Below are 13298 nucleotides of genomic sequence, written 5' to 3'. Positions count from 1 at the left end.
CCCTTGACATTGAAAAAGGTGGGATACGGTTCTTAATAGGATGTGTAATCACTAACGATGGCAGATCATGTTCTGCAATATGCTCCCAATCTGGCAAAAATATTGGTAGGGAGTTCTCAACATAGGGCTTCTCATTCCTCCATCATCATCATTGTCAGCAGCTAGGTGGTCACTGGTGCATGTGGATGTGCTGCAATACCCAATGAATCCCATATCGTCGTGTGAGGATTAGAGGAACGTAACTCCATTTTAGCTACTTTACAGGAGGTTAAAAAACGATATTTTAAGAAGTACATTTCGTTTTTCAGTGGCTAATACAAACTTTATTGAAAATTTCTACACTACACATAAATACACTTAAAAATCTGTCAGATTATAATATATTTATAAAAATGGTTCTTACTGGACTACCACTATTAATTTTTAATATGGTGCTAAGGAGATATGACTTTATGATCCTAAGTGAATAAATCTACAAAGAGGTTTTACGCTTTGGAGATATGCACTTGGTTTGCCAAAATATAACTTACAGAGGTAATTTTCTCATTAAAAACAGATAGGCTACAGTAAAAGTAAAAACATATGAGCGGAATTTGTACCTACATCACCAATGAATGTTCACTTTCTAGCTAACTTCATCACAACTGTTGCTACCACAGTATGAATCTCCAGCTATTTATTCTTGAAGATTCTTGTAAAATGCGTGGTACTGTTCCCTGATAATGCCACTGCAACATAGATCCAGGAGGTCTTTTACCTTCTCTTCCTGAAGTTTCAGCGCTCCATGGTATTTTGGTTCCAACTGGAAGATTGTATTGGAATTTCAGGATTTTCTGGAAACTGGCAAACTTCTGAATTGTTGATTATGGAAATGCTTGAAAAAGATGTAATTAACATCACTTTTGCGATATTGAAGTTGCGTCACTTTAAGCCATTGTACTTGATTTCCTTCACTGTCAATTTTAGTATTCTTAAACTTTTCCTTCTGCATAGCACCAAAATCCAAAAAGTCCTTCTGGTCCATTTCAATGACTTCCTACAGTCTTTGTTTTATAGCAGTTTGAACAACAGTATACCATCCCGAAGGGTCATAAATATTAACATTTTTTGCAGCCCTCTCTATACGGGCATGGACTGAATCACACTCCATTAAAGACTGGCCAGGCTCAAAGAAGCACTGCTGTATCACCGGGATGTTCAATGTTTGGACAGCATGAAGGAACATGGTACTCATGTTGACATTTCGGTTCTGTCCACCACAAGTGTCGGAGAACAAAACAACTGGACGGCCATCTGCAATCTTCTGGAGTTCTTGAGATACACATGGTGCTACTTCAATTGAGCCATGTTTAGCCACATCTTCATGCCACATGTAATTTCTAGCTTTCCCGGTAAAAGTATTGTATACTGTGAGGTTGTATACTGCCAGTCTTCTTTTGTAAAAAACGGCTTTAGCTGCTATGTGTGGACAGTATCTCACAGCTTCTAGGTCAAACTCCAATAAATGACATTCTCCTGCTTTGGCCCACTCCTTCAATTCATTTTTTAGTATCCTAGAAGCCTCCTTTCTCTTTAGGTGTTCTGAGTGCTGGTCTTTCTCTGCCTCTTGATTTTCTTCAGAGAGATTTTGAAAGCGATAGCAGTGGTCACATACATCTTTTCTTGGTACATGAAAGCCTAAGCTTAACTCTGTATTGAATATTTCTCTGTAATGCCAATATTTTTCAGCAGTAACCTGTTCCTCTTCGCAACGTTTCTTATATAGTTTGTGCATTATTTATATATTCAAATCTCCTGGTAAGAACTGTCGCACAGTGCCCTGTCAGCAGTAAAGCAGTGGAATAGTAGGAAATGATTTTATATGGTTCCTTATTCTCTCCTTTGCCTCATCGGATCTCCTTATACCTGGACGATGATGACCCCTCTCGTCAGCAGACAGAATAATGTTGCTGCTGTCCCTTTTCTTCTGTATATATTGCACAAATGCTTCTGATATATTAAAAATGCTAAGGAAAAAACCTAGACACACTTGAACTTCACTATGATTTTTCAGGAGAACATACTTCTTTGTGACATTTCTTCGAGACTGCGCACCTGCAGAATGTGACCTTGCTTTAGGTACCACCTTAATAAGTGGAGCTAAATACTATCGCTGCTTTTCTAAATCTTTCATCATCCAGAATCCTCGGAACATCTGTCTCCCTTCAGTCTCACTGATATTCTCGCTACACTTTCTCGGGCATTTGGAACAATCCTTGTACTTAAATGTTCTGGCTGGTACTTCTTTATTAGCAGTTGATTTGTATGCCTTTCCTGACTGCCTATTCATTTTTCTTATGTTCTTTTTCCACTTGTCAGTGTTCTTACTTCTTTTTCTTGTTTTCTTTTCCTTACCAACTTCATTTCCTCTGTCAGATTGCCCATGTTCTTGATCATTAGACTCAACGGTCACTGGATTAACTTCTTCATGTTGCATATTCATTAACATCACAAAACCTTTGCCCACACAAATTGAAGAATCAGGACTGAATAGTTGATTTGTCAGTGAACGTGGATTTCCGTATTGTATCTCCTTTGTGACATTGCCAGGAAAGGAGAAAATTATCTTACTGATGTTAGTGCCTTATCTAGCATAATATACCACATTAATCAACTATGAATCTTACAGTCCCATTGTATTTTAAAAATTATGACGTGCGATAATTACGACAAAATGTACCACTTCACCCAAAGACAATAAATGTGGCCCTAGCTCTGTTGAAATGCACATGTGTTATTATTTTAGTAACATCGCAGTTAGGAGAAGAAATAAATCAGAATGTAATTAAGGACTGCTCAGAAAATGCGTACACGCAACCATATTCCAACGATAGTCCCAGTATTAGTATTTGAAATGTTAAACAAGACCCACGGATTATCATTTTGCTTACCGAGGTTTTCTAAAGACAGTTGCAGTTTCTGTTGAACTGCAGCTCTCATTTTCTTTGGCGTTGGAGATGGTGATTGTGATGATGATGATGATGATGAATCCATGATGTTTTTGGGTATGTAATCATCTGATGAACCCGAATTAAGCGCTTTGAAATCATTACAATCTTCTTCAGTTAACTCTTGTAGTCGTTTCACTTCGGAACAGTTTTGTATTGCACATGAGGTTTCACCATTCTTTTCTTCTGCTTCTGTAATTTCTACAATACGTTATACAAACAATGAATGGAAATCAAGTCAATCAAACTAACGATCTGTATCTCCGTGGATGATTATCTCATAGATAAAATTAATAGTAATTCATCTTACCTTCATCGGATGTAGAATTACTTTCACTGCGGTAATTTTGCATCGCTAGCTCAACCATTCTCCTTCCTTGTAAAGTCATTTTTTATCTAACAGAGAGCACACACTAACAACAACCTCTTCACAGTGAATACCACATGAAACTAAACAAAATTTGACGTGACAATGCTTACAAAGGGCACTCATTGTTTAGCGTTTCTCCGCTTACTGATTCTTGCAAGAGAAATACAACGGCTTGAAACCTCGTACGTAAAGTGTTTTGAGAACTGGTAAACAGACGAATGATTCAGCAGGAAGGCGTAATGCAAAGTTTCTACTTGGCGTCGCAAGCTTTGTTATTATCTGCTAGACAACATATAATACTCTTTCAGCACACAGGAAAATAGTGCACAAATGCAGCAAAATTGTATTATACAAAACAAGCAGATAATGGTATCTGCTGAATAAAAACATATTTCCAAATTTACCTCATGAAGTAAGCAGTCAGAAGAATGTAAGTCCCATACGTTTTGCTGATCCAAAAATAGAGATGCACTGACTCGAGACAGAAGAACGTAAGAGCCAATATGTTTATCTGTCTCTAAATTAAGCTCACAACTTGGAGTTACGCAGCAGCTTATTCTCACAATGAGAAGAGATAGAGATACGCCGTTTTGATACAATAAGGACCTGATTACCGTGAGGAAATACGTTAAAAAAACTGAAAATCGCATTTTTGGAGATACGTTCCTCTGACTCTCACACGATGATATGTGCTCAGTGAAATTCAAGTTTGAGGAAGCAGGAGGACAGTCCACAAGAGTTCCTCCAGCTGTGCAGTTTGATGTGGTCACTTATTGTGATCCATAAAAGTGAGGTCACACCTGAATGCATCCCTAAAAAGTTGAACGTGAGGAAGGCGTAAAGTTTCACAATAACACTGACTGGTGAGTACAATGTGTTCAAAGATTTGGTGGTCAGTACATCCATGATGCCTCCCAAACCATAACATCAGGACCAGGAGAATGACTATGTTTGACGAAGTTACTGGATGCATTAAGAACCCTCACATGGAAAGAGGTGGGAACACGTAATGCACCCAGGAAAATTGTTGATCATGATTGTTTTGGTTGTCCAGATGCCAAGGTGTGGGGAGGCATAATGATCTTTGAACATGGTGCAATCAGTGGGAAATGTTATTGTGACACTTTACTCCTTCCCTTATGCATCTTTTCATGGTGGCATTCGGTCATGACTTCATTCATCTGGGCACAACACCTGCCCATATCAAACAGCACAGGTGGTGGATTTCTCAGACTGAGAGGATATATGACAAATGGATAAGCTTGCCCATTCCCTTAATTTAAATCCAACTGAGTACAGGTGGGATGCACTAGGGAGGAGTGCTGCAGGACGCCCATATGCGCCTTCAACATCCAGCAGCTTTCAACCATGCTGGTGGAGGAATGGAATGGAATGGTCAGCATGGAAGCACAAAGGAGAGCATGCAGTGTTGTCTGTGGTTATCACACATCCTGATAAAAACCATGCTCAGCCATTCATAATGTTCAGAGCACCACCATAAATTACGGTGACTTCATTGAAATTATTGTCTCTGAAAAACAGTGTGATTTCTGTTCATCTCATTGCATACTTCTTTCAGTGACATTATGTAGCAGTTCTTTCTGTGTATGACCCAAGTTTCATCAAGATCAAGTTATGTTACTTGGCAATGTGAAAGTTACTTTCTTCCATAAGTTTTACACACCTATGTACTTCACTCTCTACTTCACTACTGTCTCCATAATTGCAGTCACACCCTATGCAAGGAAAAATACAAGCTCAGTTATGCAGTTTCATTCATTGACAGAAAAACAGACTTTATTCCTATTTCCGTAGCACAGATTTGCAGTTAACTAAGATTTAATGCTGTTTCTATAGCAGCCTTCCATGTATTCTTCATACAATCATCTGTGTGCACTCACTAAAAGTGTAGCTGTAAGCATTCAAAGTCATCTCATCAGTAACCCCAATATCAACATAGCTACAGAAGCACTCATGCTACATAAAAACCTGTAGTGTGACTAAATGCAATGTGTAACTGAATGATGGATATTTCATAAGAAATGTACGTCGTCAGTACATGTTATTAACATTAACTCCAGTTTGGAAAAAACAGTAGGTGTATTTTGACTGTGAATTTTCCTACATGTCATTAATTTGTTTACAGATTCATTAAAATGTTGGTGGTATAAATTCCTCAGAGCATTTTTAACAAGCCAATAACATAGAGGATACATTGGAACAACTACAGACTTGTATCTGTATTATTATATTGTGGCACACTCAGAAAACTTTCAAATTTCCATTTTTAAATAAGAGACACTGCAGATTATATTCCTGTAGGCACTATGTTTTGCAGGATCCCTCATATTTCAGCTACTGTAGTTGTTCATCAATTGCTGTGAACAAAATAATTTTGAAAACATCTCTTAAGAAGTTTTTAAATATTGAAGATGGAAGTACATAAATAGAGGAACAGTATAAATATCAGAACATAGAGCCCTTCAGTTTCACTGCATCAGTATCCAGTGAGAGGGCTGCCTAGTGTGTCATTTGTTCAGTTTCCATCCACGCAGGTTGATCAATATGGTGTCAGTTGCCTGTTTTGTGTTTTTCATGTAACGTCTGCTTGCTTTTCGTCAGTAAGTCTCCATTATTTTATGCATGTTTTCCGAAGACTTTTTCCATGGAAACCATATATTTGACTGTTTTTTCTTTTATGGTGTATCTTTCACAAGTTGTTCACAATCAAACAATGTAAAAGTTGACCTCTTTCTGATATGGCCACCAGGAGGTCATATCAACTGGCTATTTCAAGTGAGGTCTGCCTGCTGGATCAGGAGCTGAAATGACTCAGAAAGGGAGCACGACAGCTAACACTTTGGCTTCTTTTTTGCAACATTATGCCAGATTTAAATCCAACTGAACATGCCTTCTGATTTTTTATGGAGCCAGAGCACACCTGGATTATAAAATCTGTGATGAATTGAAAAGTGTGACAAAATCTCCTATTGCTTGCCATCCAACACACTGAATGAATTGCAACCACAGGACAAAAGTTGCTTCAGAACCACTGAAACTTTTTGAGACCAAGAGGTTCTGAGACTTTTTGATATCATTTGGTTGAACTTCATTGATGTGTTCATGCCAGAATGGGGGTGGATCAGAGACACAATCCAATATGACAAGGGCTTCAGAGCTACAAGTATTTACCCTTTCAATCCAAATGAGATCCCTGAAGAGGTGTTTGCTCCTAGTTCTGTCAGTGAACATCCACCTCCTGAACTGAACAACCAACACAGCACAGGGGTCGGCCACTGTGGCCGGGCGATTCTAGGCGTTTCAGCCTGGAACCGTTCTGCTGCTATGGTCGTAGGTTAGAATACTGCCTCAGGCATGGATGTGTATGATGTCCTTGGTTAGTTAGGTTTAAGTAGTTCTAAGTCTAGGGGACTGATGGCCTCAGATGTTAAGTCCCATAGTTCTTAGAGCCATTTGAACCATTTGAGCACAGGATTGCCTGACAACAACCATCTGAGTACCAGCAGTGATCCAGTTACTTCTTGCAGCTCATTGGACCAAACCACTAGTGCTCTGGCATGAGTTGTTTTCACTCCACCAGAAAAAAAACTAAACGTGCTAAGCGTCCTTGAACGGCGATTATTTATTATTATCGTCTGTCCAGTTGATCTTCTTAACGTTGAGGCTCTGTGTTGACTCTCCTTCAGGCATTACATCATGCAGCAGCACATCATCTTCAAATGTTGACACACTGCTGCAAACGGCATAAAGGAAGAGAAAAATAACGAGGTCATGAGGTCAGCCATGAATTCGTGTGGGTTCATGATGAAAAAAAAGTCTTCTTCCAGCCAAGAGAAGCTTACCCATCTAAACCGAAAATGGGCTCAACCACGAAACGGTCGCTGACCAACAAGCCCAAGAACAAACAGCAGCAACCCAGCAAGAACGAGATTCAGAAATCTACAGAAACTGGAAGTTGGTGCTGCAGTCTTTGTCAGGAGAACACAGTTATGAGCATGCGACTCTACAGTCTGCAGGAATTTACATCATGAAGAGTGTGTTGGACTCCTGCTCCTGACAAAGATATTTTTATTTGTCCCAATCGCAAAGAGTCGCTTGTTATTTGGTCTCATTTTTGTCGTGTATTCTTGAATAATTTCAGGCGTTTGGTTTATGAAATATATGGTAGTGTCGAGAATGTAAACAACTTAATTTTTAGTCGAATACCCTGTTCTGAATCCACTTTTGAATAAAGAAAATGATTATTAAGTATGAAGTTTACTCATTTTACATCAAAATCTTTTAATTTTAGCAAAACTGCGCTATGAAACCGACAAAAGCACATGCTCCTGATATACGTTATTGCACTGCCTGTGTTATTCTGATTATAACGCAAAGTTCCTTTGGACATGCATGCATAGTTAACGACATATGGAAGCTTGGGTCTGGCCGTGAAACGCGCACGGATCGCCAAATGGTAAGGCGACCACTCGCGGTAACTGGGAAATCCGGGTTAGTGTCCGGTCCGACACAAATTTCCGTGGTCGTCAGTCCATTCTACAGCTGATGGTTGCCCTTAGTCCCAGTTATGAATACATTTAATGTGCTCCTGATATGGCCACCAGGTAGACTTTTGGATTTTCCGTTTTTGCACCAGTAAAACTGCTTTCATGAGGAACGAAAAATTTATTTTATGAAAGTCCATTAGCCTGAAAATTATTCAGAATGGAAATGTTGTGACTTTTTTTTCAAAATAGAGGCTAAATTGATTGTCAAACCTAGCATGTCCATGTTAGGGGCAATCACCCTAGTTTCTGATCAAACCAGTTGAGATAGTAACGTTAAAAAAGAAAGACCGTAAAAATAGTATTATGAAAACTTCATTTTCCAAATATACAATAAAAAAACAATTCGACACTACAAGTGGCCAAACTTCCTGCGTTTTGCGTACTGCTATGTCACAAGAAAGTAATCATTGCAGCACTGAAATGACGGCAATCACTTCCGAAAACTCCTATTCTTAAAATAAGCACTTAAGTCTTCTAGATCTCTTTTGTGCAAAACTTCTGTTATTTATTAATTACCAACGCAGTATAAGTTTTAGATCCTTCTGCCCAAAGTTACAAGTTTTCTGGACAGGGAAGGCAGGCACATCTCGTTAACAACAAGAGTAATACAGATGGAGGGAGCAACAGGTCGTCTGAGAGAAGGAAAAAGAACTGACCTCAGTCTCTTAAAAGATGCCAATCCGACATTCACCAGAAGCGTTTGAGGCCACTTTTAATCACGGGAAACCAAAATCAGAATGTTCGCACTGAAGTTTGAATGTCCGCTCCTCTTCATACGGAGTCCAGTGTCCACAAACCACACGCTATCTCGCTAAGTTTTTTTTAAAAGCGAGTCTACAGCTCGCAACGGCAACAACATTATCCACCATGGGAAACGTTAGTCAGCAGTGCATGATGTCACATAAGCAATGGAACAGAAATTTATGTTGCAGTAATCTGTTAAAGTTACTGACATCTAATCCTTTTGCTCTAACTCCGAAAATCTTAATAGCATCTTCACAATAGCCAACAGCACAGAAAGATAAACGCCCTTTTTGGAAACAGAGGTAGATACACAGCAATTATTATACGCCATCTTGCATCAAACATTTCTCCTTATGGTAGACATATAACTAAAGGGTACTCAACCAGCAAGAAAGAAGATTATCATTCTGCAAGTTGCCCATATACAATGACATTATAAACGTTCCTCGGCGCGACAAGTCTTTCTCTTTATATAGCAGAAGATGCGTATTTCAACAATGGTGTAGTGTTCTACCTCCATTCACAGATGCAGAGTGATAAATATGACGAGTTGTATATCTCCTGTACTGGAATTAGTTCTACATTCACTTCCTGAATGTACTTGTAATCGGTCATATTCTGTAACAGACCTGGAAGAGCTGTTAAGTTGCACATGATGGAGAGATGTCAGACCATCAAGCTACAGTGGTACACAACAGTATATCTCATAGTACATTGAAACACTACATCAGGAAATTCAGAACAGCAGAAGATGCATCAAAATTGAACTTTCGCCCAGAAAACGAACGTCTATGGCGTACATTTTTCCAGGGATGAAGAGTTTCTGCCAATAGACTTATTTAAGCACTACTAATATTCATTATGATTTGACAAAATTATCAGCAAAGCATCTTGCCTATTAGTTTGCGATGACAAACAGAAAAAAATCAAGAGAATACTGCCTTATTGATGTTCTTAAGCGTCATTATCTAACTTTATGATCAGCAAAGCAAACATACTTGAACAGGTCTTTCAGTTCCACGAAAACCAATTTTATTGGGTTCTATGATGAACTACGAAATGTAAAGACAAAATTTAAATCTGGTCCACAATGTATTTACAGTCTCGATGAGAGAGCAGTGACAACAGTTCACAGGCCATGAATTATTGACTCAAGTGGGGAACATAGAAGTAGGTCAAATGACCAAGATTGAACGATGTGTTTCTGTGATTTTAACAGCAAATTGTTGTAGTTGTCGTAGGGAAAATAGTTCCAATTTTCTTTACTTTCCTATGAAAAGTTTCTGACACCATACACTCAAAGGCGCCCCTGGAAACCAGTCCAAGTGGATAATAAAGAAACTGTTCGCATTTATATTAAAACATTTTGTAAGGCACGAATGTCTCACAAAGGATGAACCAAAAATAATAATTCTGGACAACAAAGAATCATAATACAGTATTAATTCCTTGATCTGTTCTAAAGATAGTCGTTAACCTTAGTATTAATCGCGCAAACAAAGTTGACACTAGGGTAATTGACTTATGGGAGGTGGTTGATTCGATACAAATCGAATGCATTCGACCGTCATTGACAGCCTTCCCTCGCTGCCAACAATATTTAATGTAGGTGGTCTTGTACCAACCTACCTGAGCTCGCTAGCGGAAAGCATTACAGTGTTAGTCGTCGTTTGTTTGTTTACGGTAGCGACGTGAGAGAATTAGCGATAGCATCAGTGTTATTCGCATTCCTTCAGTGATTATGGTTGAAGAAGTGTTAACATTTTGACATATCGTGCTTTACATATCCACTGCTACAATTTGCGTAATGAAGTAGCTACGAAATCTCTGTACGAAGGTATTTAGGCAGATGTGATAAATGGAATAGACGTTCAATAGTGATTTTTTACTTATATTATACACAAAATACAATATGAAAATGAAACAAAGGAGAAGAAACAATGTGAACTCTGTGTAAAGTGTTTTCAAGTTCTTAAACCCCACTAACATCGTCTGCTCTATCTGAACTGGATTCTGAAGATTCACTGGAGTCACCTGTGTCAACAATACCCACCTAATCCTTCACCTACACATCCACTCAGCCAATCAACACACCCATCAACTCCTATCCTTAATAAAAGTCCTCAATCTTTCCTCTCCCACATCCACACCAGTTGTTCAGAGCATCCTCCTACAGGCCAACCGCAAATTAGAACAGCATGCCACCCTCCACCTTAAAAAACTATCCAATCTCCTGGTTTCCCACCTCCGGAAATGCAACTCACTCACCCTTCACAACCTTTCCAGCAAACCTCAACCTCCTCTCATTGCACACAAACCCAGTCTCTCCCATCTACTCAATCTCCCACTTCCAGCTCCACTCCCTCCAAAACCTCAAAATTCCAATCAACACAATCTGGAACCACAACACCCCAATTCAGTAGTTAACCTTTCCTCCAAACCTCTCTCCCAATCCGAAACCTCTGTCCTATCCAAAGGCCTCACCTTCAGCCCCACTCCCAGATTTAACCAAACAGCCCTCGTCAAAGATTTACTGTCCTACACCCGTACTCTCTGCTGGAAATATCACTTTGCCACGAAGAAAAATGATCCTAATCCTACTCCTAATGATCCAACTCCCCAAGACACTATCCAAATAGAACCATGCCTGGAACAGTTCCATCCTCCGTCACAGCGGGACCCACCTCCTCTTCCTCAAAATCACCCTCTCCTAACCTTTCAGGAATTTCTGACTTCCAGCCTTGCCTCTCAATCCTTCTTAAAAAACCTTAATCCTACTCCCAACATCACCACTGCTGAAGCCCCGGCTATCCGTGATCTGAAGGCTGACCAATCCATCGTCATTCTTCCGGCGGACAAGGGTTCCACGACTGTGGTACTTGATCGTCGGGAGTATGTGGCTGAGGGACTGCGTCAGCTTTCAGACAACACTACTTACAAAGTTTGCCAAGGTAATCCCATTCCTGATCTCCAGGTGGAGCTTCAAGGAATCCTCAGAACCTTAGGCCCCCTACAAAACCTTTCACCTGACTCCATCAACCTCCTGACCCCACCAACACCCTGTACCCCTACCTTCTACCTTCTCCCCAAAATTCACAAACCCAATCATCCCGGCCGTCCCATTGTAGCTGGTTACCAAGCCCCCACAGAACGCATCTCTGCCTACGTAGATCAACACCTTCAACCCATTACATGCAGTCTCCCATCCTTCATCAAAGACACCAACCACTTTCTCGAACGCCTGGAATCCCTACCCAGTCTGTTACCCCCAGAAACCATCCTTGTAACCATTGATGCCACTTCCTTATACACAAATATTCCGCATGTCCAGGGCCTCGCTGCGATGGAGCACTTCTTTTCACGCCGATCACCTGCTGCCCTACCTAAAACCTCTTTCCTCATTACCTTAGCCAGTTTCATCCTGACCCACAACTTCTTCACTTTTGAAGGCCAGACATACCAACAATTAAAGGGAACAGCCATGGGTACCAGGATGGCCCCCTCGTACGCCAACCTATTCATGGGTCGCTTAGAGGAAGCCTTCTTGGTTACCCAGGCCTGCCAACCCAAAGTTTGGTACAGATTTATTGATGACATTTTCATGATCTGAACTCACAGTGAAGAAGAACTCCAGAATTTCCTCTCCAACCTCAACTCCTTTGGTTCCATCAGATTCACCTGGTCCTACTCTAAATCCCATGCCACTTTCCTTGACGTTGACCTCCACCTGTCCAATGGCCAGCTTCACACGTCCGTCCACATCAAACCCACCAACAAGCAACAGTACCTCCATTATGACAGCTGCCACCCATTCCACATCAAACGGTCCCTTCCCTACAGCCTAGGTCTTCGTGGCAAACGAATCTGCTCCAGTCCGGAATCCTTGAACCATTACACCAACAACCTGAAAACAGCTTTTGCATCCCGTAACTACCCTCCCGACCTGGTACTGAAGCAAATAACCAGAGCCACTTCCTCATCTCCTCAAACCCGGAACCTTCCACAGAAGAACCCCAAAAGTGCCCCACTTGTGACAGGATACTTTCCGGGACTGGATCAGATTCTGAATGTGGCTCTCCAGCAGGGATACGACTTCCTCAAATCCTGCCCTGAAATGAGATCCATCCTTCATGAAATCCTCCCCACTCCACCAAGAGTGTCTTTCTGCCGTCCACCTAACCTTCGTAACCTCTTAGTTCATCCCTATGAAATCCCCAAACCACCTTCCCTACCCTCTGGCTCCTACCCCTGTAACTGCCCCCAGTGTAAAACCTGTCCCATGCACCCTCCCACCACCACCTATTCCAGTCCTGTAACCCGGAAGGTGTACACGATCAAAGGCAGAGCCACGTGTGAAAGCACCCACGTGATTTACCAACTGACCTGCCTACACTGTGAAGCGTTCTATGTGGGAATGACCAGCAACAAATTGACCATTCGCATGAATGGACACAGGCAGACAGTGTTTGTTGGTAATGAGAATCACCCTGTGGCTAAACATGCCTTGGTGCACGGCCAGCACATCTTGGCACAGTGTTACACCGTCCGGGTTATCTGGATACTTCCCACTAACACCAACCTGTCAGAACTCCGGAGATGGGAACTTGCACTTCAGCATATCCTCTCTTC

The 13298-nt window shown here is 40.8% G+C and overlaps 1 protein-coding gene across 4 annotated transcripts in view; it reads right to left on the bottom strand.

The window, feature by feature from the left end:
- Positions 1 to 13298, bottom strand: part of LOC126162059 (clavesin-2-like) — a 247354-nt gene that overhangs the window by 144658 nt on the left and 89398 nt on the right. Inside the window, exon 1 of one of the 4 annotated variants that reach the window (XM_049918312.1) lies at positions 2931 to 4808. The exons of the other annotated variants lie outside the window; for them this stretch is intronic. The gene's annotated coding sequence lies outside the window, so the exon portion shown is untranslated. Of the gene's footprint in view, positions 1 to 2930; positions 4809 to 13298 lie in introns of those variants that run through there. 4 annotated transcript variants of the gene reach the window in all.

Source organism: Schistocerca cancellata, chromosome 2, assembly GCF_023864275.1.
Source record: "Schistocerca cancellata isolate TAMUIC-IGC-003103 chromosome 2, iqSchCanc2.1, whole genome shotgun sequence".
Lineage (NCBI taxonomy): Eukaryota > Metazoa > Arthropoda > Insecta > Orthoptera > Acrididae > Schistocerca > Schistocerca cancellata.
This window is presented reverse-complemented; position numbering and strand designations above follow the sequence as displayed.